The sequence below is a fragment of the Rattus norvegicus genome, chromosome 19 (genome assembly GCF_036323735.1).
Source record: "Rattus norvegicus strain BN/NHsdMcwi chromosome 19, GRCr8, whole genome shotgun sequence".
Classification (NCBI taxonomy): domain Eukaryota; kingdom Metazoa; phylum Chordata; class Mammalia; order Rodentia; family Muridae; genus Rattus; species Rattus norvegicus.
Window position 1 is genome coordinate 31,784,676 of NC_086037.1, and position 22,350 is coordinate 31,807,025.

Genomic DNA, 22,350 nt, shown 5'->3' on the forward strand with positions numbered 1-22,350 from the left:
TGGGGGAGGGAGGGTGGGGAAGGATGGTGGGGAGGGAGGGTGGAGAGGGAGGGTGGAGAGGGAGTGTGGGGAGGGATGGTGGGGAGGAAGGATGGGGAGGGAGGGTGGAGGAGAGAGGGTACAGGAGAAGGGTGGAAGGACAGTGGGGAGGGAGGGTAGAGAGAGAGGGTGAGGAGGGAGAGTGGGGAGGGATAGTGAGATGGTGGAGAGAGAAGGTGGAGATGAGGGTACCATAATGTCAGTGGGTTTAGGACTCCTGAACTGCATCATTAGAAGGACCAGTTTCATGTGCATTTTTGAGTATTAAAACGCTATTAAGAGTATACATGTGACTGGGGTAGGTGGGGGAGTTAGCTTAATTTAAAAGCTCAGCAAGCTTGGAGCAGCACAGTGCTCTAGAGCAGCTGATGAGCTTTCTGAGAGAGGACTTGTGGTTCTGAGGCCTTCTGCTACTCTCCAAATATGGAACCATGTGTGATTTTTCTGGCATCGTGAAATGAAGGCAAAAACTCACAACGGCCTAATCTGAAATGAGAGCCTCCTCTGACTTCAAAGTTAGGAAACTTTTATCAAATTCCAAGAGAACTGCAAAGTGTCCCTAGGCCGAGGGTGCAGAGGAATCTTAAGTCTAAACCACAGGTTTTACAGCTCCGTGACTGTATTCCCAAAAGACAAGGAGTACTTGTTGCTTTTGGAGAACAACCTAGTTCAAGAATGGGGAAGGTTTTGCTTGTGTTCCGAGCGGTCTGCAGCTCCCAGCTCACGTTGCAGTCCATCACGGCTCTGCCCGCAAGTTACATTACCCACGCCACGGTGCCAAGGGCTCCATTTACAGGGGCATCTCTCCTACGCACAAAATTCAATCTGGGCTGAAATTTGGTCCATGGAATCCGCTTCGGAGGCTGTCTTTCTGTCTCAAGGCATGTCAATGAGCACATTCAGACAGGAACTATGCAGCAGGCATGGACGTTAGAAGGCTTAAACTAGAACAAATCCCGAGTCACTCCAAAGCTTTCTCTCTGCAGTGTGTTTCAGCTTTACAAACATACTCCAGTTTTAAACTAACATACTTAATTTCCAAGGTGAAATGTGGCGTGTGGTTAACTAGTTCTCATTTCTTACAGATGTGTAAGAAGGAGAAGAGGACTGTGTTTGTACACGTAACCAACACTGCACAGTACATGCAGGCAAAGGTCACAAACTTCAAGTCCTCCTGTTCTGAAGGGAAGAGCCCTGGGGACCACAGAAGCACAGTGCAGGGAGAGGGGAAAGGAGGAAACACAGTACCGACTGTCCTCCAAGAATGTAGGCTAGTGGAGACAGGGAGTGGGCATGAATAGAGCCCATTTTCTATCAGGAGCATGTGGCCAGTGATGAGAGAAGGAAGTTAAAAGGAGAGAAAACAAAAATAAAGGAGAAAAAAATGAGAAACAAGAAAGAAATGCCCAGCACATTTAAATTCTGAACTTAGGAATCGGTACTTCTTTCCTACGGGCCATATACTCTGTAAATGTTGAGTGAACATCATTTCATGGAAATAAATATGGCCTATTTTGCCTCCTTTATTATCTTCACTGAGCCACTAAACAAGCTTCGCTCAGCAAAAGCTTTTCTTAGTTACCCACCATGCTGTTTAGGAGAAGGCAGGAAGACTCGGAGCGGCTAGCCTTAGAGTGAACCCACACTACAGAATCCAGTCTGGCCTTGATCTTCTGCAAGACCGCAGGGTGAGTGGGCGTGGCGTCCCTGCTCTGAACCTGCATCACTCCAACGGAGCCTAGACTCCCGTGCCCTGTCTCTCACGCACTGGGGTGACTTAACCACGACTTCGTTTGACTTGTCTATTTTGCTGGGGACGTGCCCTGTGGTCTAAGATGGCAGACGTTAGATTATTAAACACGCCAGACTTACAAGCAGGTAACAGAGTGAAAACTTGAAAGTCTGGGGGATTACCTGACCGACACAGCATTAAGCCCACCTGCTTACCAGTGTCAGCCCTCACTGTTTCATCTGAAGTTTCAAACTTACTCTGAGACAAGGATGTGTGAGTCCACTTAAATTGCAAATTCTTCTAAAAGCTATTCTTTTATTTATTTTTACATTCAAGTTGGCTACTTTTAAATTTGAGCCAAGTTGTACATTTACAATTAGTGGCTAAAACAGCAGGCATATCCCGAGGCTCCCTCCATCCCATGGAAGAGAGTGGGAGCCGAGCTCCGCCCACAGAGCCTTCCAGGCTGCGGTGAAGACTACCCGCATCATTCGTACATGGTGGTTACCTTTCCCAAAAAGAGAGGAACTGGCAGTCACTTCTTTCCCACCAGCCAGCATTACAGCCATTTTCACCAGGCTGCCCCTTTGTCCCATAAGGTGACGGTGTGGATAGCAAGGTTCCCCCAAGACACACGTGTTGGAAGCAAAGGCTGCTGCCCAAACGACTAGAGGTTGGAATTTTGACAAGAATGCTGATTCTGAAGGACACTGCTCAAGTCACAGGGCTGCCTAGATTGCCTTGGCTCCCACAGGGGAGTCTAACAGGCTTAAAGCTAAGAGCGTCACAGGACCACTCCTGGCAATGCAGTTTACTCTCCCGTTCTTACACTCCGCTTCTGACTGTTACCTATTAAAACTTCAGTTACAGAGACCAGCCAAATGGATCACTGAGCTCACAGCAGTCAAAAGGGATCTAGAATTATTCAGACATCTGAGATGTGTAACTGACGCTGTGTTTGTAAGAAAGCATATTATCACAGGAGCTAGACTTGAGATCATGTCTTCTGAAACCCATTTCATTAAACAGCCTGCATGATTTATTTTATTTTACTTCCCTTCTGCTCTGATCTGCCAAAAGATGAAGCGAGTACACCGTCGTCCTGTCCTGAACATGTGCCGTCAGAAGTGCCGGCAACCACAGACGGCAGCAGTACCAGTCCCCAACACCCCACGGCTTGCCAACCCCACAACCAGTATCATAGGACCAACGAGCTCCTAATCAAAAATAGTACTGACTGACTGCCTCTGCTCCTACAGGAAACCTCATCCAGCCTTGACATGAGGGTTTGTGTCTAGATGTGTGGTAATTTCTCATACCGTGTTCCCCTGATAGCCCTGGGAGGCCTGGTTTTTGAAGGGAAAGGAAGAGGGTAGAGGGAAGGAAACCTCGGTTGGAATGTAATGTATGAAAGAAGAATAAAAACAGTATGTGTGCATGAACTTCCTTCTGAATCCCTCTGATGCCCTCTCCGGCCCATGATACCCTCCCAGTCCACGCACCTCTCCCCATCCTCAGAGCTGCCCGCAGTTACAGGATGGTTCCTCCTGGGTTTGTTACCATCGTCTGCTTAGGGTGCATTCTCCCCAGAAATCACAGCAACCTTGTTAAAAAGCCTACTGAACCACATCACTTCCTGCTTGGTATTTCCGTTCTAATGGGTTTCCACAGAAAGCAAATCTACAACTGTAGTCTCTTCATAGCATGACTCCCTTCTGCTCCTACTCTAGGTCGTGCAGCCTCTATCCCATGCCTCCCAGCTTTTCCCAGCTGTCCCATCTCTTCACTCCTAACAAAACCAGCTCCCTTTGCCTAGAGAGAAACTCCTACATTCTGTTAGGGGAGCTGTCCTTGGGGGCTTTCTTCTCTCCCAATGGACTGACTATGAGTTCATAAAGCAGAAACTGTAGAGACTTTCCTCATTCTTCCATTTAAGTGTAATTTTGTTTCTACTGTGGGTAAAGCGTGGCTGAAATCCTTGGAACCCTGTGTGAACCAGGGAGGCAAAGGTCCCTTTCACAAGCACCAAGGCTAGATGCTGTGAGTCCCCACACAGAAATGAGAATGTTTACTATGAGTTGCAGCAGGACTTTTACCTGTCCATCAAACCCATCAAATTACTAATGAATGAAATCTACTGAGACTAGTTTCACACAAGTAATGGTTAAGCTATGATAATGTCGAAAGCTCAACTCGAACTCAAGTGTTTAGGGATGACTACTCTCCAAATGCTATCTCGTATTTACCACTCCGAAGGAAAAGGTTTTCCTTCTAGTTCTAGCCTCTTTTATAATTTCTCTTGAATCACAACCCCTTCCAACTTCTCCTCCATAGTATAACAACAAACTCTAGACCATCAATAAGAAAAGCAAGCAAACTGAGTTAACGGACACACTGGGAAGGTTTAAACACATATGACTACACCTGCAATATGTAAATTCTAATTCCAAATATAGTTCCTATTGTTTCTAGTTCAGTTTAAACAAAAAGAATATCATTTACCCATCCAATGACTGGTAATGAAACCTAGTTGGCAATTACCTGTTAGATTTGTCACACCCAATTTAGCACTTCAGCAATTAAAGTAAGTAAAGCCCCAATGTGAAATCATTTAAGTCTAGTCTTCATTTTGCTGGTGGGATGCCCCGAGTTCTACCCAGAGGAGCCTATCAGTGCCAACACCTTGACAGCTCACCTCGCTGCAGGTCTGCTGACACATGCCTGGCTCTCTTTCCTCTGGCACAAGGCAGAGAAATCCTAGGAAAGCACAATCCACCCCTTTTGTCCCACCAAAATGGGGGAGGGGGGACCAGTGTCTCTGAAAACCACCGTGTCACCAATCCATATTCAACTTACATGCTGAATCTAGCTGAATTGTGGCAGCATATTCCGGCTTTAGCTATTTCATCCCTAGCAATCTCAGGGGGCTGTGAGAATGCACCACCAGCAAGCACGCATTAGACTTATCATGTAGTAAAATGCACATAAGAGCGCCGAGGAAGCTATTATTAATGTGAACCACGAGGGCCAAGTTCTAGAACCATAGCTTTGCTGTAAGGCAGTGGTGTATTGCTAGCTTTCCCCGCTCATCACAACTGCCTACTGAGTGGCTTTTTGGCAGTAAGCTTCTAATGCAACGGCAGTCCTGCTGACCCAGGAAGTACATGAGGAGTCCTGAAGGCCTGTATGTGTGCTGCTTCTGGGCTTAAGGTAGAGTAAATAATCAGCCAGGTCCTAAAAGACACTCACTAGCTGGGCAGTGGTGGTGCGCTCCTTTAGTCCCAGCGCCTGGGAGGCAGAGGCAGGTGGATCTCTGAGTTCGATGCAGCCTTGCCCCACCACACACACAACCAGAAAAAAAACCAAAACCAAAACCAAACCACTCAGCTATAGAACTGAAAACCTGACTCCAAATGTTATCAGGAGTATAGTGCACCGGGCACCTGGGCTAGAGCTTAGGTAGGACTTTAGTGCGTAGGCCAATCAAATTTCAAAGTAAATCCGGCAAGACCAACGTGATTTTGCTACTCTGACTTGCTAACCTTGCCTATGCGGTTCTTTGTGTTTAGACTTTAACTCCTTGAAGTTGAGTCCCATCTCTGGCTCATTTCTGTGCCCGTCATAGTGTGTGACACATTGTAAGGTCAACCAATGCTCACTAAACTACCAAGAAAGATGGGGTGAAACATCAAGTGTCCTGACAGTATTAAAACTGCAAAGAACCAGACATAATGGCTCACGCCTGTAACCCTATCATGTAAAAGGCTAAGGCAGGAGAATTAAATCAAGTTTGAGACGAGCATGGGCTAGTCCCAGACCTACCTGTTCTCTATAGTAAAGTGCGGACCCCCCCCAAAAAAATAAGTCAACGAAGCACCATTCATTCATTCAGCTTACCACAGGCTATGATGCCTGAGGTAAGGGATAAGACTCCTCCCCAGTGGGGTCTCCATGCAGGGAGGAGGGAGGAGGACTGGAATCAATGTTCACAAACAAGCCATTTACACATGGCGATGAACATCGCCGTGTCTTGAAAACGGGCTACTTTCTTCTTCCAATACTACACGGGTCGGCAGGGTGCACAAGCGAGCTTCACAGTGTGGGGACCACACCAGATCTGCAGGGCCCAAGTCTATGAGCTGCTATTCCTCCAGGGTTGCCACCACCATGTACATACGATTATAAGCCGGAAGCCTTCCCAAACACCTCAGGTCCATTTCTAACGCTTACCTGAAGTCAAAGCTCTCAATCAGCTATGTGATGCCCACAGCAAAGGTTCCTGCCACACCAGATGACATCAGGAAACTGGCAGAGCACGATCCCAAGCAAAGAAAACTACAGACGAAGCTCAAGGTGAGGAAAAAGAACCTTGAAAATAGCTAAATTCACCTCACTCGACCTCACTCAAGAGGCAGTGCTGGAGACTGCGGAGAGGCAAGTGCTAAGCCTCGCTTCTAGGAAAGTAAACGCACGTGTCCTACTCCCTTCTATCTCCTGCACTGAGGTCCTGAGGTTTCATGAACCCCAGTGCACAGGGACTTTTCTCAGGAGACCATCCACTGCTTTCATCTTGAAAAAAGTACAACAGCCCAAATCCAGGCTCAGGACCCAGGGCCCATCCTTATTCCAAGTCACAGACATGGCTCTACTCCAGCATCTCACCTCAGGTCGGCACCTCTGTATCCCACAGCAAGAGTCAGGACAGCTCTGAAACCATTCATTGAATCTGGGGTAGGGGAATCACTCTCCTAACTGACGTCTGCTCCTAACTCCTGTTCTTTTAACAACACATAATACAAAACACCGTTGAATCCATTTCATGACTCCCACTGGATTTACATTATAAGGCAACCCAGACCTGAGAGATAGCTTGGTCAGTATTGTACATGCCTCAAAAATATAAGGGCCTTAGCTGAATCCCATGAACCAACATTTTCAAACAAACAATGGCTTGGTATCTTGGAATCCCACAGCTTAGAAAGTGAAGGGAGATGTCTCACCAGGCTCACTGCTAACCAGTCCACCCTACGTTCAGGGGGAGACCCTGCCTCCAAAAGTTATTTTTTAAGATGAAGACACCCAGAGCTGTCCTCCTGCCTCTGTAAGCATACATGGACACACACGTGTAAACACACACAGAAGGAACATGAAAATCACGGGCCAAACATGAGAGCGCCTGAGGCGCAGGAAGGCCCAGGCAGAGACTGTGAACCAGAGGGAAGGGCGAGGCTCTACTGTGAAGAGGCCCAAGCCTGGTCTACCATCATTCAGTAGCTGTGAATCCCTCTGATGACTGCTCCATTTGCAAACCAAAGATAGTGCATGTTCTAATGCGCAACAAAGATTTAGACAGTGCCTACTATATGTCAAACACCATTTGAATCTAGGATAAAGATGGTTCCCTCATACAGTCTGCACTAGAGGCAAGAAAGAGAGAAAGGCCTAAATAAATATACAGTGACCTATGAAGTGGGATTGGATATTACTACATGGAAATAATATCTAACAACAGCTAACTATTCCAGTATTATTTAGTCACACTATCTCCATTTATAGGGGAATAAATTAAAATTCTGAATGACGAAGGCATTCATCCAAGGTCAGTGTGTGGCACGCCATGACTGGAAGCTAACAGTAGAGGTTCATCCTCCACCACACTAAATGGTTCCGTGGAAACAGACTCCGGTGCCGGTCAGGGTGACGGTGCTGGTCAGGGTGGCACACACCTGCAATAGCAGCAGCACAGGGAGGCAAAGACAGGGGAACAGTGACTTGAGACAACCACATAGGAAGGTGACCCGCTGAGGAAGAGGACTTGCTGCTCCGGGAGAAGACCTGAGCTCAGTTTCCTGCACCCATGTCAGGCAGCTCACGGGTGCCTGTAACTTCAGCTCCAGAGGATCCAATGGCCTCTTTTGGCCTCCATGGACACCTGCATTCGAGTGCACATACCCCTAAATAGACACACAAATACTTTAAAATATATTTTTAAAAAATTAAGGGTTGTGGGGAACAAGAGCCTGGTTGCTCAGTGAAGACCAAAACAAGAGGCTTCAGGTGAGACTCAATCCCAAGAGGCTGAGAGCGGAGTCAAATTCTGGGACCGGCCAAGCTCTGAGGAAGACCCAGCCTGGGGGCTCTGGGGACAAAAGGAAGGCTATTAGTCCAGCAAATGTGGACTGCAACAGACTGCAGGTGGTCCTCAGTGATGTGAGAACTGGGTAAGTAGGGCCTGTTCACCAGCAAAGAAGGACCTTAGCTCATAGGCAACTTGGAGCCACTGAGTATCTTAAGCATAGAAGTTATACAATTTCATTTATAATTTTAACCCATGAATCCAACTGAATGGATTACAACAGTGTGTGAAAATCTAAGGCAGGTGAGCAGGTATGAGATAAGAGTGACCTGGTTCATTCTTATCCCTCTTAGAAGCAACGGAAGGAAGAAAAGCACCCGTATGCAACCCCTCCACCAGGATTACACAAGAGTAAAAAAACACCAGCAAAGCACCCGACACAATATAGATACTCTCCCTGGAGAACATTCTCTAATAAGGGGATTGGGACCTGACTATAAATTATAACCAAATGATTAGGCCTTTTTCGATACCCCTGCCCCCATTTCTCCAAAGAAGCTGATGCCTTGGAGAGCAGCCTGAGAGTGTACCAACCTCAGAACACAATAGAGAATTGATCATTAAAGGAGCTGGACTGTTAAATTAAAAGCGATTCTGGGTGCCAAGCTGCAGCACAAAGGAATCAGTCTTCTCAAACAATAAGGACCAGTCTGCAGAGCCTCTGTTACACAATCCCCTCCGCTTCACCTTAAGGCACTTGGCTGGGATCTTTTTTAATAGAAAGGACAAACTCTTGAGTAAATGTAATAATTGTTTCAATGATGCACCCCAACCACCCAAGAAGTTAAAAAAAGAAACTGGCAAATTGGGAGTCTTCTATTACATGACCGCTTAATTGCTGCCTCGCGTCTGCAGTCTACCCGGGTCAGCAGCGAAGGAAGCTGCTCTCTGGAGCTCCAGACACACGCAAGCGAGCACACTCGGGCAAAGGCTCGTGGTGGGGCCACGACGGAAAGAAAGAGTGCCTGTTGCCCACGGGGACAGGGGGGGGGACGCCTTGCTCTGGAGCAGGCTTCCCTTACAAAAGTCCCCAGCAGCCGGTGCCTGCAGCAGGAGCACCCACCTGCCCAGTCTCTGCCATGTCTGCAGCACTCAGTGTCTAATTTCCCAGCAAACACCAGGAGCAACAGCAATCACGGTGGTTTAAGCTGAGCATTTATTATTACTGAAACAGATCTGGAAAAACAAAACAAGACAAGACCTCCCCCCGTTGTTGTTGTTTTTAATAAAGAATAAGGGTCAGAAGGACCAATCAGCTGTTGGAAGCTGCCTGATCTTACAAAGGACCGGGGTTCGGATCCTGCCATCCTCACGCTGCCTCACACCCACCTGATGCGTTCTTCTGATCTCTGTGGGCCCTGCATTCAGGTGGTGCACAGGCACACATGTGGACGCTAACACCCCTACACACAAAACAAAACTAAATACAAGTTTAAACGCTAAATTTTTAAAAATGATAAACAAAGCCTAACCCTAACCCTAACCCTAACCCTAAACCCTACGCTAAGAAATGAAGAATAGGAAAGAAATACTTTTCTCCTTTTGATGGCTAAGCTCCAGGATGGAAAAGAAATTAGCCTTGAAGAAACAAACACTAAAACTCTTCTACCCTGCGTTGCTGTTGAACTCTTCCTAATTGGTCTCTAGTCTGGGGGTTTGGCAAAGGTTCCTCATGATCGATACTCTTCTAGTAACGTTAGTATTTGCCTGTTTTACTCTGTGCTGGAAGAGAATGCATGACCTTGCCTGTGGACACTCAGGAGAGAAGAGCCATCCGGATCAGGGATAGAAAGGAGAACCCAATGTCACTGAGTCACCAAGTTTGGATGGACACAGGAGTAAGCCCTGGTGACTCTAGTTCATATCAATTTACCATCTCTAAGTTGTTAAAAGGCCAGGTTCTAAATGATAATCAAGGGAAGGGTATGCTAATTAGCCTCACTTAACCATCTCACAATATATGCAGGTACCAGATATAACATCACGATGCGCTCCATTTACACAATCATTTGTTAATTAAAAAACTACCATTATAAAACTAAATAAAGTAAAAATGAAAAAAATAAGCTGACCCTCGTCAAGGTTCAGTGAATTATCAATGAAGCCCACTCAAATACCCCCGCCTCAATACCTGAGGAAGACTGGATCTTCCTCATACGCCTCCAGCAAAACAATACAGCAGAACAACTAGATACAACATCAGCTCCGAGAACCCAGCTTTTACTGTGCTAGACAATACAAAGATTTGCTAATATGTAAAAACAGTCACTCTTTCTGATACATTTTGGTATTGGAAAACTTATTTTTATATAAAAAAAAGTCACAGTCCCTGCTACTATTAAATGAATAAAGTTATTTTGTGATTCAGTAGCTGCCAGCAGACAAGCTTCTACAGAAACAAGAGGTTTGGGGATTCTAAATAAACTTTAGTACAAAAGGGCTGGGAAAAAAAGTTTGAGAACTCTAGACTAAAGAAAATGTACAATTAGCTGCTTTCACGTACACACACAAAGTACATGCATACACATGCATACAAACACATAACAAGCACATGTACACATGTGTACATACATACACATTGTCGCCCTGCAGAAAGATGATGAAATGAATTTCTTGGGGCTTATTGTATGATCTGTTAGAGCCCATGCCTTACTAATCTGCATGTCTGATTTACTCAGAACCTCTCTTCCTCCTCCTCAGCAGGCAACCACAAATTCCACTGTGATTTCACAACCCTCGCTTAAGCAAACTGCAAGGCTGTGGCAGGGAGAAGCTCATCCAGCCTGGCAAACAGGGAAGAGCTCAACTCCCAGGCTTTCCCTCCCTGGGTCCTTTTCAGATACTAAACCCACAAAACACTGCGTTAGTTTGCTCAAAGCAAATAGTTAATTTGTCCTTTCACTAGAAATCAAAAGGACAAAGTCACAGACACAGGCTTCTGCTTCAGCCCCACATTGACCCTCTACCTTCCCCCTTTCCCAAGCAAGTGGATGTCAAAGCCATGCAGAATCAACAGATCAATCAATCCATAACAAATATTTATACTGCCTACATGAAAAACAGGAAAAGAAAACTAACAGTGCGGGTAATAAAATAAAAACGCCTCAGTAAATAGTGCTTTAAGAAGTCTGAACAAAGGAGAGAAGAACCATGTGCCAAGGTGATGAGGAGAAGAAGAAAGCAGAAAACAGATCGACAGGTAATAGGGCGGCAGAGCTAAAAAGTCAGTAATCAAAGCCGCTGATCAAGCATCAGTGATTAGACCTTTGGCTAACCGTCGGTTTCAGCAGGGGAGAGCGGGAGATAAGGCGGGGATGACAGACCGTGCCCTGATATGGAAGGTCCAGAGAGTCTGGCTGAGGGGTCTGGATTCCGTCCTGAATGTAATAAGCAGCCACAAAAGGCTTTTGAGAAGGACAGGAACACAGTGAAGGCATAATTTTGTTGAGTGAGTGACTGAGAGAGAGAGAGAGAGAGAGAGAGAGAGAGAGAGAGAGAGAAAGAGAGAGAGAGAGAGTCTGTTTAATTTGTTGCCCTGTGTTTTAACTCTAATATATTTATAATATGGTTCAGTTCAAAGGAACCAAGACTGGAGGTCAGAGGGCCAGACCCTGAGAAGACCACTGAGAAGGCACAGGGAGGCAGGAGTTGGGCCTGAACCAGGGGGTGGAGACCAAACTGTAGCCTCTAGAGCTCCGGGAGCCAGAGGGGACAGTAATGAGCACAGTGCCTCAGTGACACAGAACAAAGGAGTCAACAGCACTGACCACATACTTAAACAGTACCTGCTAGCTATTTGCTATGCTGGGAAAGAAACAAAATGCTGGTTTGCAGCCAAGGCTCTGGGTGAGTATCAGCCCTCACCAGGCCCGGGGCCCCATACAAGAGACTCAGAAGGTAGAAAGAAAATAATCACCATGGTGAGGCTTGGGCTTTCTCTGCAAAGTAGTTGTCCAAACACTGGATTTTCAGCACAAGGCCAGAAAAGGCCACAAAGTCATTCCATTTAAACACCACTTGTCATGGTGGCACCTTCCTTTTTTCTGGCTGTCTCTGGCTTTACCACAGCTGTCTGTCTTCACAAACAGACTGTACTGATGATGGCTTCCCGATTCCTATCCTGCCCACATGTGGCAGATGTGGGGCTCCTTGACAAGCTAGTCCAAAACATTGCTTCAGAAGCCCGCCTCTAGAGCTTAGCTTCGAGTCCATGCCTCTGTTCCTTGGGAGGCTGCTATACAGAAACAACCTCTTGTCACAGCTTCCTGTACCCAAATCCATACATGCACCATCGACAGACACAGATGTGAGCAGAGGCTTGTGGGCAGAAGCAGGAGCAGCAAAGTGGGAGGCGCTTCAAAGTGGGGGCTGGAACTCACAAAGAAAGCCCTGCTCAGAGCAAATGTTCTTAACCCCAGCACTCGGGAGGCAGAGGCAGGCAGATATTGTGAGTTTGAGGCGAGCCTGGTCTACAGAGTGAAGTCTAGGTCAGCCAGGGCTACACAGAGAAACTCTGTCTCGGAAATCCAAATGATATGTATGTGTGTCCTCCCAGCATGAGTGACAAAGTCCGAGAGACCCCAGCTTGTAACATCTTCCCGTTAAGTTCCCTACAGTTCATCATGGAGTCAACAGGGGAAGCTCCTTAGCCACCCTAGGTGATTAAAACCACACCTTACATTTATTGGGGGCCAAGAAAATAAATACAAGCAGAGTTATTCCTAGGAGCTCTCGTTTCATCTTTCGGCAGACACAGGAGAGCGGAGGGCACTATGCCAGCTGTAGGAATAAGAGAATCAAAGCAAAGATATGGTAAACAGGCTCCCTCCAGTCACGGAGCACAAGCTAATGGCCCGACAAAGTATTTCTTGCTTTCAACTTATTTCCAGCCTGTTCAGTCTTCTGTCAGTTAATTCTGATCGTGCTCTGTAAATGATAAAATTGTTGGCATAGAAATAGTGGGAGCCTAGAAGGGCTTGTAAAACCACAAAGAATTAAATGGAGCCTAACTTACAGCCATGGAGAAAATTAAAATCCCATGTGTAACTTTTCTTCTCCATTTTAACCCAAGATGTGGTGCCGAAGCCAGGCTCTCTGTTGATGCTTGCTCACTTCCAACACACACAGTTCTGATACCAAGTGTCATCCAATGCAGGCAGCTACTCATTTATTTAAGGTAGAAAATTAACAGTGCTATGTTTACAAACCTTCACTGAGCCCTTACATAAGCGCTCGGACGTGTTTGTATTACACGCTGCTCGGGTGTGAAGAAGCTCGGAAGCAAGTTAATATAAACCTATCCTGAGCCAATGTGCAGAAGGAAGCCCTGAGAGACCCAGGGTAAGCTTTGACCTTCCCAACTTTCTCTGGGAATGTACAATCCATCACGTACAAAAACACAGTGGAGGCGTGAGGCGTTGGTAAGTACCCGTGTTAGTGAGAAAGTCTGCTAATTATTACACCAAATGGGCACAGTGAACAGGCCATGGCCACGGAGGGGCATGTTTCAGGGCATTAAAGAGCTGCATAGGGTGGAGAGGAATACATCACACTATGCCCATTACCAATACAGCTTCCCTGACACCCAGAAACCCAGTCAGCTGGAGCGACCTCAGTGTTCCCTGGCTCAGCTGACAGAACACAGAGCTGCAGTGCCACCCAGTGGCCTTCCTATTTGAAAGTACAGTGCTCAGGGCAACTCGGGGACTCTGGCAGGAATTTGGAAGTAGGATAGAGAGGCCAAAAGAAATCACATTTGGAGGGTCTGGGTGCAGCTCAGAGATGGAAAGCAGGCTACGGGTATATGAGAATCTGAATTAAATATCCCAGACATGAATAAACGAATGAACGAATGAATGAATGAACGATCACATTGTAAAGGTTCTTTAAACTAAATGTCTGTTTTTTAAAGGACATATATGCATTTTTTCTTGCCTGTTTTTTCTACCTCAGCCTTCCTAAGTATGTATATCTTAAAACAAACTCAAAAAAAATCAAAGGCTAAAGTAGTCAGCCATTTTCCAGATACATGTTTTATTCTGCCAAGAAATGTCTACCAGAAAAAACCCTTCAAAATTAACTGTTCCGAGGAAGGGAGGACATCAGCAGAGGAGAGCACAGCTACGACAAAGCAGGGCTGACGGCTCACACTGCACCACACAGAGAGGAAAAGCAGAGCATCTGAAATCATGGAAATGGCTTTCGAAATGAGGACATTTCAGTTATCCAGAGTTACAGCAACGCAGGATGACGATTTCAGAGAACTGTTTCTCTCAGTTTCCACAGTACTGATTCCTAATGTGGCACTGGGTAGGTACGCGTCAAATATCCAGTGTTGATGTAGGCTATTCATCCAAAGCACTGTATCAGTGTAGAGACCACGCCAGGATGACGCCCTCCTGCTGCTAAAGCTCCAGGAGAGATCTGTTCTGCGTTACCACACCAGACAGAACAGACCGGGGAGAAAGCAGTGGCAGGCGTGCAGATACGGATTGAGAGAGAAGTCGAGACAGGACGCGTGTGCCCCGCTGCCGGAACAGAGTGTACCGCAATCTAGGCGGGGAATGAACAAGAGGAGAATAGAAACAGACAGCCGGAGAGGTCATTAGGGGTCAGCAGAGAGAAACCTAGGCCATGGCACCCTTGGGTCTCAGTGGTTACGTCTTACAATTTACCCTTTTGAAGGGCACACGGCAGTACAGCATGGAATTATTCAGTCATCACCAGGCCAAACCAGAGCATTTTCACTACGTGCCCACCCTTCCCCACCCTTCTCTCCCCATCTCTGGGCAACCATTATCTCTTGCCTCTATTGGTTTGCCTGTCTTACACATGGAGGTAATCATGTAATGTGTGCGCCTCCATTCTCGGCTTCTTTCACTTGGCACGTGGTGGGAAGGTTCACCCATCTCGACTGTGGTATCTCCCTACCAGGAAGCCACACGGCTTCACGTTGTACGACTATGCCATTTCTTTATCCTGTCATTGTTTAATGTCTGCTCAGGGTCTTCCCCTTTGGGACCATCACTAATAATGCTGCTGGTCCATCAGTCAGGTGGACCCAAACTCCCATCCACACAGCCTTATCTGATAAGACACAATGGACTCAGGAAAAGAGAGCAGTGATCCAAGAGGCACTCAAAGCATAGCCAGGAATGTGACTACGGAAAACACAAGTCAGGGCTAGGACATGGCTGTGTGATTAGGAGCATCCTAAGGAACACAATCCAATTTCCAGAATGCCAAGTGGGCATGAGAACCCGCCCATAACTCAAGCCTCAGAACATGGAGACAGGGGTTCCCCAGAACAAGCTGGCCAACATCCTGCGAGCCCTGTGTGGACTAAGACACCCTGATTCAATGAAGAGTAATCCAAAGTCACTCCTGATCTATCAACCTTGGGCCTCCTCATGTATGAACACAAGTGCCCATGTGAACATGCCTATATGCACACACATGCACAACTGGACAAAGGAAAACAGAAACAAAACACAACAAAGCCATTTCCTCTCTGGCACGGAGCTCAGCAGACTGAGCACCTGTGTTATTAAATGCAGTGTGAGTCCTGGTCTTAGGTTTCACTGAAGCAAATATTTTATCAGAAAATAAAGGAATAAAAGAAAGGAATGTAAGGAAGAAAAATATCTAAAGGCTCAGAATGCAAGATGTGGCCACGAACCACCAGCAGGGTTGCCTAGGGCCTTTGTTGGCAAACCACATCCTGTTGCTTTTGAAGCCCCCGCACCAGCAGGATAAACATATTAAACTGCGCCCACATTTCCCATTAACGCGCTTCTTCATGATTTAAGAAATTGTGCAATTTTTTTAATATAGTTTTATTTTGAAAAACCCTTAATGATCTTCTTAGAAACTCCAAATTAACACTCTGGAGCCTTAGAGCAAGCTCATACTTGGAGACTCTTGGAAATTAGAAAACCCTACTTACAGATTATTATCCAATGTAGTCACTTTTTGCATAAAATGTGTCATCTTTGGACGCTGCTATACGACTGCATTTCATAAGCACCCAGTGGAACAGTTGTGCAGTTTCAGTTTGGGGTCTGGAGGAGAAGCTTCCCTAGCTTTGCCATCTCTGTAGACTCCCGAGGAAGATGCTGAGGAGAGCAACTCCTGCTCGCTCTCCTTCCTGCTGGGGACGGAAGTGATGAGTGTCACTGCCAGAGCTGGCCCATAAAACACGGCTACACACAGCCCTGCCTGCACTCCTTCCCCACTGGCTTCAGCGGAGGTAACCTGAGGTGACCTCTGCAGCCCTGTGTGGAGCCTGCCAAGATTCCTTAACTGACCTAACCTACTAATGGAATGCATGACGCCAAGTGTAACTACATAAACAAGACGTCCAAGTGACATTTAAGACATCATATAGAATTTTCACATAGACAACTCCCTAAACTAGTAACATAAACCCGCAGGACTAGACATCATTCCTAAAGCATTTTATACGCATGGCCCGGCTTAACAATTAGCAGTTTCCTCTTTTTCTAGTTTCGCGCAACTGCTAACTGCTGCTAGAAATGACGACTAAAGCCTGGTTATGCACGCACAGGCTCTGTTCCAAACAAATTTATACAAATTAATACTGTGGAGCGTTAGAGCAGCCGGCCTCAATGGCAGCTCCCATAGTTGTGCCCACTTGGTAGACAGTGAAACGAGGAAACAGAGAGACTCAGTAACTTGCCCAAAGCCCCGCCGTAATTAGGAAGTAGCAAAGCCAGTACTCAGATCCAAGTACTCTGGCCCTGGCATCTGGGCATTTAACCAGTGTGCTCGTATTGAAAGTAAAAGCGTCAACTCCAACAGCATGTGCTCGCGCTCGCTCTCTCTCTCTCTCTCTCTCTCTCTCTCTCTCTCTCTCACACACACACACACACACACACACACACACACACACACATTTTCCTCCCTTGCTCCCTCTAACATACTCACAGAAAGGTACCCCACTTCCTAACGTTTGACACCCACATGCTCACAGCCAACACTAAAGACAACTTCAGTAACTCCGGGTAGTTGTTATTTGCTCTGAAACCTGACTTCTAAAAGCCATCAACTGCCTACAGAGGTCTGTGGCTCCAAAAGCCAGTGGAACAATGCACTTGTTTTCATGAAAATGGTTCTGAAAGCAGCTAATATGTTAGTCTTGACTTTCCCAAAGAAGTGAGGATTAACTTTATTGTGAGTTAAATAAATTAGCCCAACATCAAAAAAGAAAGACAAGAACAATGAACAGTCACATTGCCACATGCCCCTGGAAGCCAGGGGTGACAGACCAAATGCAACTTGAGTCTGAACAGGAGCATTTTCTAGATTCCAAGTAAAGAAGCAAGGCGAGCTTTGACACGGACAAGACATCCGAGATCATAAGGGGCGGCCGCCCCAAGTCTAGTCAGTTTCACACAATTCTCGAGCCACCCCTAAAATGACTACTCAGGAGCCCAACAGAGGCCAGTGTTCCCACACTGCACCCATCCATCACTCTAAGCATGGACCAACTGGCTAGGCTAAGAAATACTCATCTTACCCCTCCCTCCGAGAGAGCCCCGAGCTCATAGCCAGCAAGCCTCCTCCAAGGCAGAACTGAAAGCCAGGCACGCACAGTGCTGCAGTGCCAGGCGCTGGCCTAGGAACACTAGGTTTATTAGCTTTTAACTGCGAAAAGGTTCAACACTTGTGTTCTCTCTGGCACTGAACAAAGAACACAGGCAGATGTGCAGAAAGTCAAATTCATGTGCTCCAACTGAGGATAACCATATGAAGGACGAAAGAATGTCAAGTACCCAGAACTTCTTTGAAAAGACATAAGCTCTGACGTTACAAGGATGGTAGGAAATCCCAAATGCTGGCGCTAGGCTTCCATTTTTTACGAAGCATCTGTCTGGACAGCGGCAGCCTGTGTGCCTGGGCCGGAGCTGGGGATCCGGGATGATGTAAAGTCAGCTGTAGCCAACATCACCTCATAGCAGGGAATATCATCAAAGTTCAGTTGAGCATTTGCTGTGTCAGCCTCCTTGGCCTGCAGTGAATCATGAGATTCCCCACTCCAGCCTGCGAACACAAACCACCAGACACAGGAGAAAACAGAAGAATCTTACAGCAATAGACAGGCAAAACCTTTTCATTTTTACATAAAACTACTATTTTTAGGTAATTTCTGGGGACTGTCTCTATACTTACACGATTCAACAATTTACCTCAGTTGGAACTGAATTATTCCAGACGTCCTCAGACCAAGGTCCGTAACTGTTATGAAGCCTGACTTGCAGGTCCAATGCTTCATGTCACCAAAACCACAAGCAAATTATTCCCCTTGATTGAAAGTTAAAACCGAAGAGGCCCATGGGCTTAATAATGGCAGTGTGAAAAAGACATACCTTCCCTTGTTTGAGAGACAACCCACAAAATAAGCCACTCCAAAAACAGAACGGTGAGGCCCTAAGGTGGATCCCAACGTTCTTAGAGGGTTGACGGGGAAGAGTTACGTGAAACCTGCTGATAAGACAGCGCTCAAACGTGCCAAAGCAGGCTCCACGTTTACTTAGAACAAAAGAGTTGGGCTCCCATCTTTAAGGTCAGATTAAGGTGACGGGCTGGATTAAGCCATCCATCAGGTAAAATAAATGCTCTGACCAGAGCCTAAACACTTCTAATAGTAGGGTCAGCACAGAGGCCTGGCCCAGTGGGGAGATGCCCTGTGGCTGTAGCTCAGAAGGCTGCCCTACAAATTCTCACTAGACGCTTAATCAATACGATGCCTTAGGACTCGAACTGCTACCGTAAAATCAATATTACCTTTATTTTAAGTAGCAGGAGGAACAATGAGATTATCTTGTTGCTTACAAGTCTGTCGTGGACAATTTGGCCCTTGCTGTATGTCATCTTTCGCTTTTGCCTGGGAGAAATGTATTTGCTGGGCTTGGAGACAGCCGGCAGCAGGTAGAGAGAGGTGAGGGTACATGAAATAGCTTGGGGAGAGTCAAGGCCTCCAAGTTTGTCACAAGCCAAAGAACAATGGTCTGTGAAAAGAGGTCCCCAGCTTCCACCCAGCAGCTGCATGCTTGAGCTCCTGCCCTCACCTTCAGACCCGTGCCTCCCAATGGCAACCCCCCCATACCACATGGGGACAAGAGGACCCAAGGACTGTTCAACCTGAGACTTCCGACTGCCAGCAACAGTCACGATCTAGTCCCTAAAATTCTGACGTCATTCTGGTCCCTCTCATCTCTGAAACATCTCCATCCAGTCTCATAAAAAACCCTGTCAGCTTTGCCTCAGGATTATATCCTATACCTGTCCCCTTCTGCAGTCACCTCCTATCCAGTCATCAGCACCCTGGGCAGGACTTTCTCCCTAATTCCACTTCAACCTCAGATTATTTATAAAAGAAGGCATCAGTTGTTCCTCCTCAGCCTAACCCTTACAGTGCTTCCCATAGAGCTGTAACAGAACCTAAACCTTTACCAGACTGAGGGTGCTTCTCAGACCACCTGCCTTTGACTCTTTCTCCTTCGATTCTGCCCACAGACCACCTTCACCTCCTATATGAAAAACTTATCAGGACATGAAAATCCTAAGAATCCTTGGCCCTGTGTTGTCATGTTTAGGGCTCCACATAAAATGCCACTTCGGATCGCTCTAACTAAAGCCCCTCCCCCCATCTTCCTCACCACTTCATTACCTTTATAATGGCCACTGTTTTCTGGCTTGCCTCTAACAGAATGTTAGCCTAGAGAGGAACAGTTCTGGTCTGTATTGTTACCACAGAAACCACCAAACAGAGTGAGCGCATATAGGCCTCTGCTAGAATCTTTGTAAAGAATACACGGGTAACCATGGAAATCTGGTATTGGTATCAGTCATGCTGAACAGACTGGCAAAGTGCTTCGGTAAGAGAGAGAAGCTGAGCACAGAAAGACCATTGGTTTCTCTAAACTGGTCTAATCTTTTTAACATTCTAAAAGAGTAGTGTTTCCAGTAAGAGGTCAAGAAGAGAACAAGTCTCAGCTCTTTCAATGCTCTGAACTTCAGTGCTGTGAAGCCGGTATTGACAGCGGAAGTTCAGACGGTGTCTCCAGACCACCGCCAAATCTGCCTCCAGCCTGCACACTCTCCATCTCTCTCTCTCTCTCTCTTTCTCTCTCTCTCTCTCTCTCTCTCTCTCTCTCTCTCTCTCTCTCTCTCACACACACACACACACACACACACACACACACTCAGCTCCTCACAAGACTGTCCACAGCACTCAGTGCCTTTCTGAGTTCATCCCCTCTGTCAATCCCCTCTAATCAATCAAGAGTGGGTTCCCCTCCTAGATAAAGCCTGTTTGGCTCAAAGGAAAAGGAAAAAGACCAGGGAAGGGGCGGGATCTACCCAGGAGCTGGGGAAGGGGCCGATATCCACTCATGTGTTTGGTAGGAGGCTTGTACCCAAATTTACCTGGGTAGGCATCACACCCACCCACCTGCTAGGTAAGCAACTGGTACCACCCACTTGCTGGGTAAGAAGCTAGCATCCACTCAAACACAGGACATGATGCTGAGTGCTTTGAAGCTTTAACAAGCCTCAGGGATAAATTCAAATAGTCCCATTTCTAGGTAAGAAATTGGAATATTAGATCCAAGACTTCCCAGAAATCAAACAAGGAAGGGGCAGAGATGGAACTGACGCCCACATCACTCCCACTCTAAAGTCCCAGTTCTTTCCAAGGAGCCATCTTACAACAAAAATAATGAACGCACACAGAAAGCCTTGCTCTTGCCGATTAAATCCGATGCCTCCTGTTCCAGAGAGTGCATCACCACTTTTTACCGACTGGGCCCCTCCATGACAACTTCTGGATGAACTGGATTACTACAGAACAAATACAAAAGTTCCTGTAAAATTCCCCTCTCCGATCAGACACTGGTAAAATATTTCAGTTGTACAGGAGAGTAGAAGTAAATTTTCCCTCCTAACATCACTACCTTGCCTGGACAAACGTCAGAAGCTTGTCAACTTTGTCACTGTTCTCACAGGACAAACAACATAGTTCAGCACAGCACATGTCAAACTCCCAGGTGCTCACAGTGGGGGTCAGAGACAAAGGATCCTCCAAAGTCAGTGGCTGCAGCCAATCTCAACTTCCTCATAAATATAAGACCAAGAAACAAAAATAGAATCACTATGTTAAAATACCCTCTCATCTGGGAGCTTTTTAAATAAATCAGGAGTAAAATTAAAAATTAATGAAGCAAATTTTTCTCTTGTCAATCTTTACTCACCTACAATAATTATTTTTAATAAGTCACATGACATCATGACATCTTAAAAGGTTTATGACTACAAGAAAAAAATTACACTCAAAATATTGTGCAAAAGGGCAAAAGTAATTGGGCTAGCATGCTTATCTTAGTCCTTTTTATTTGAGGATCTTGGTTTGTAGTCCAGGCTGGCCTTGAACTCCTTCCTCCACCAGATTGCTGGGGTCATAGATACCTCCCCTCTCCCATGCCTGGCTGTCATAGTTCTTTTCTATACTGGAAGACATTAAAAGTTTCCTGATAAATATCTTCTAGACCTTCCAAGTATTCCAGATATTTTCTTTATTGTTCTATTTTTCTCACAGAACATTATTAAGGGTATTCACCACCGACCCATTTCAAATAGCATTCTGTGAAGAAATGAATTCATTTGACAATCTGCTTGAGAACCATACTGATCCCTTCCTTGCTAATCGTTTTCCTTGCTCTGTTTTCAGATAATAAGGTGACAACTTTTAAGGGACATTAACGATACGTAAGTTAAAACCTGAAACTTATAACAGCAAGAGCAATCATTCCTGATGCTATGGTCCCTTTTTCAGGACCAGTGAGAACTCGGCTCTTAGGAAGGTCACTGTCTCCAGAAGGCGCTTCTCTTTTGTGATAAGCTAGGGCAAACAACAAAATGCCACCATCACACAGATTCTGTCCTTCCCTCTTTCGTCCCCCCTCCCTTTCCTCCTTTCTCTCTCAGTCTTTTTTCTTACTCTCTTTCTGTTTTATTTTTAAGATCACAGGCCTGTGAGTTATTCGGTGTCAGGTTCAGCCTAAAAGGATAAAACCCATAGTCTCCCCTCCCCCCCGCATGCTCCGGGGGTGTAAATATTTCATGGTATCACCATCATTCACTCAGTGCTTACACTGTCTAATCAGCCTCCATCCCGTCTGTCCGGTGCTCTGGAGGATAGCGCGTTCTCATGTCTGCTGCTCACACATAAAGCCCCTGCTCCTCAAAGGTTCGTCAAAGTTCAATAATTCATTAAACACTGCACTGGGGTCGGTAAGTACGCGCAGAAATGCTTAACTGGAGAATGTGTGGCACTATTAAAGGCTTTCTCTAATAAAAATGGTGACTTTAGAGAAAATGACAGCACTGTTACTAATACAAGAGAGCTACGTCTGAACAACTG

General features: G+C 46.2%; 1 protein-coding gene across 7 annotated transcripts in view; it reads right to left on the reverse strand.

Annotated features, from left to right (window-relative positions):
- The window catches only part of Fto (FTO, alpha-ketoglutarate dependent dioxygenase), a 408,263-nt gene that overhangs the window by 327,927 nt on the left and 57,986 nt on the right, over positions 1 to 22,350 (reverse strand). The window contains exons 1-2 of one of the 7 annotated variants that reach the window (XM_063277861.1): positions 19,600 to 19,823; positions 15,853 to 17,969 (exon numbers count right to left, since the gene is read on the reverse strand). The exons of 4 other annotated variants lie outside the window; for them this stretch is intronic. The gene's annotated coding sequence lies outside the window, so the exon portion shown is untranslated. Of the gene's footprint in view, positions 1 to 15,852; positions 18,017 to 19,599; positions 19,824 to 22,350 lie in introns of those variants that run through there. 2 more of the 7 variants (XM_039097568.2, XM_039097567.2) reach the window with 2 other exon arrangements.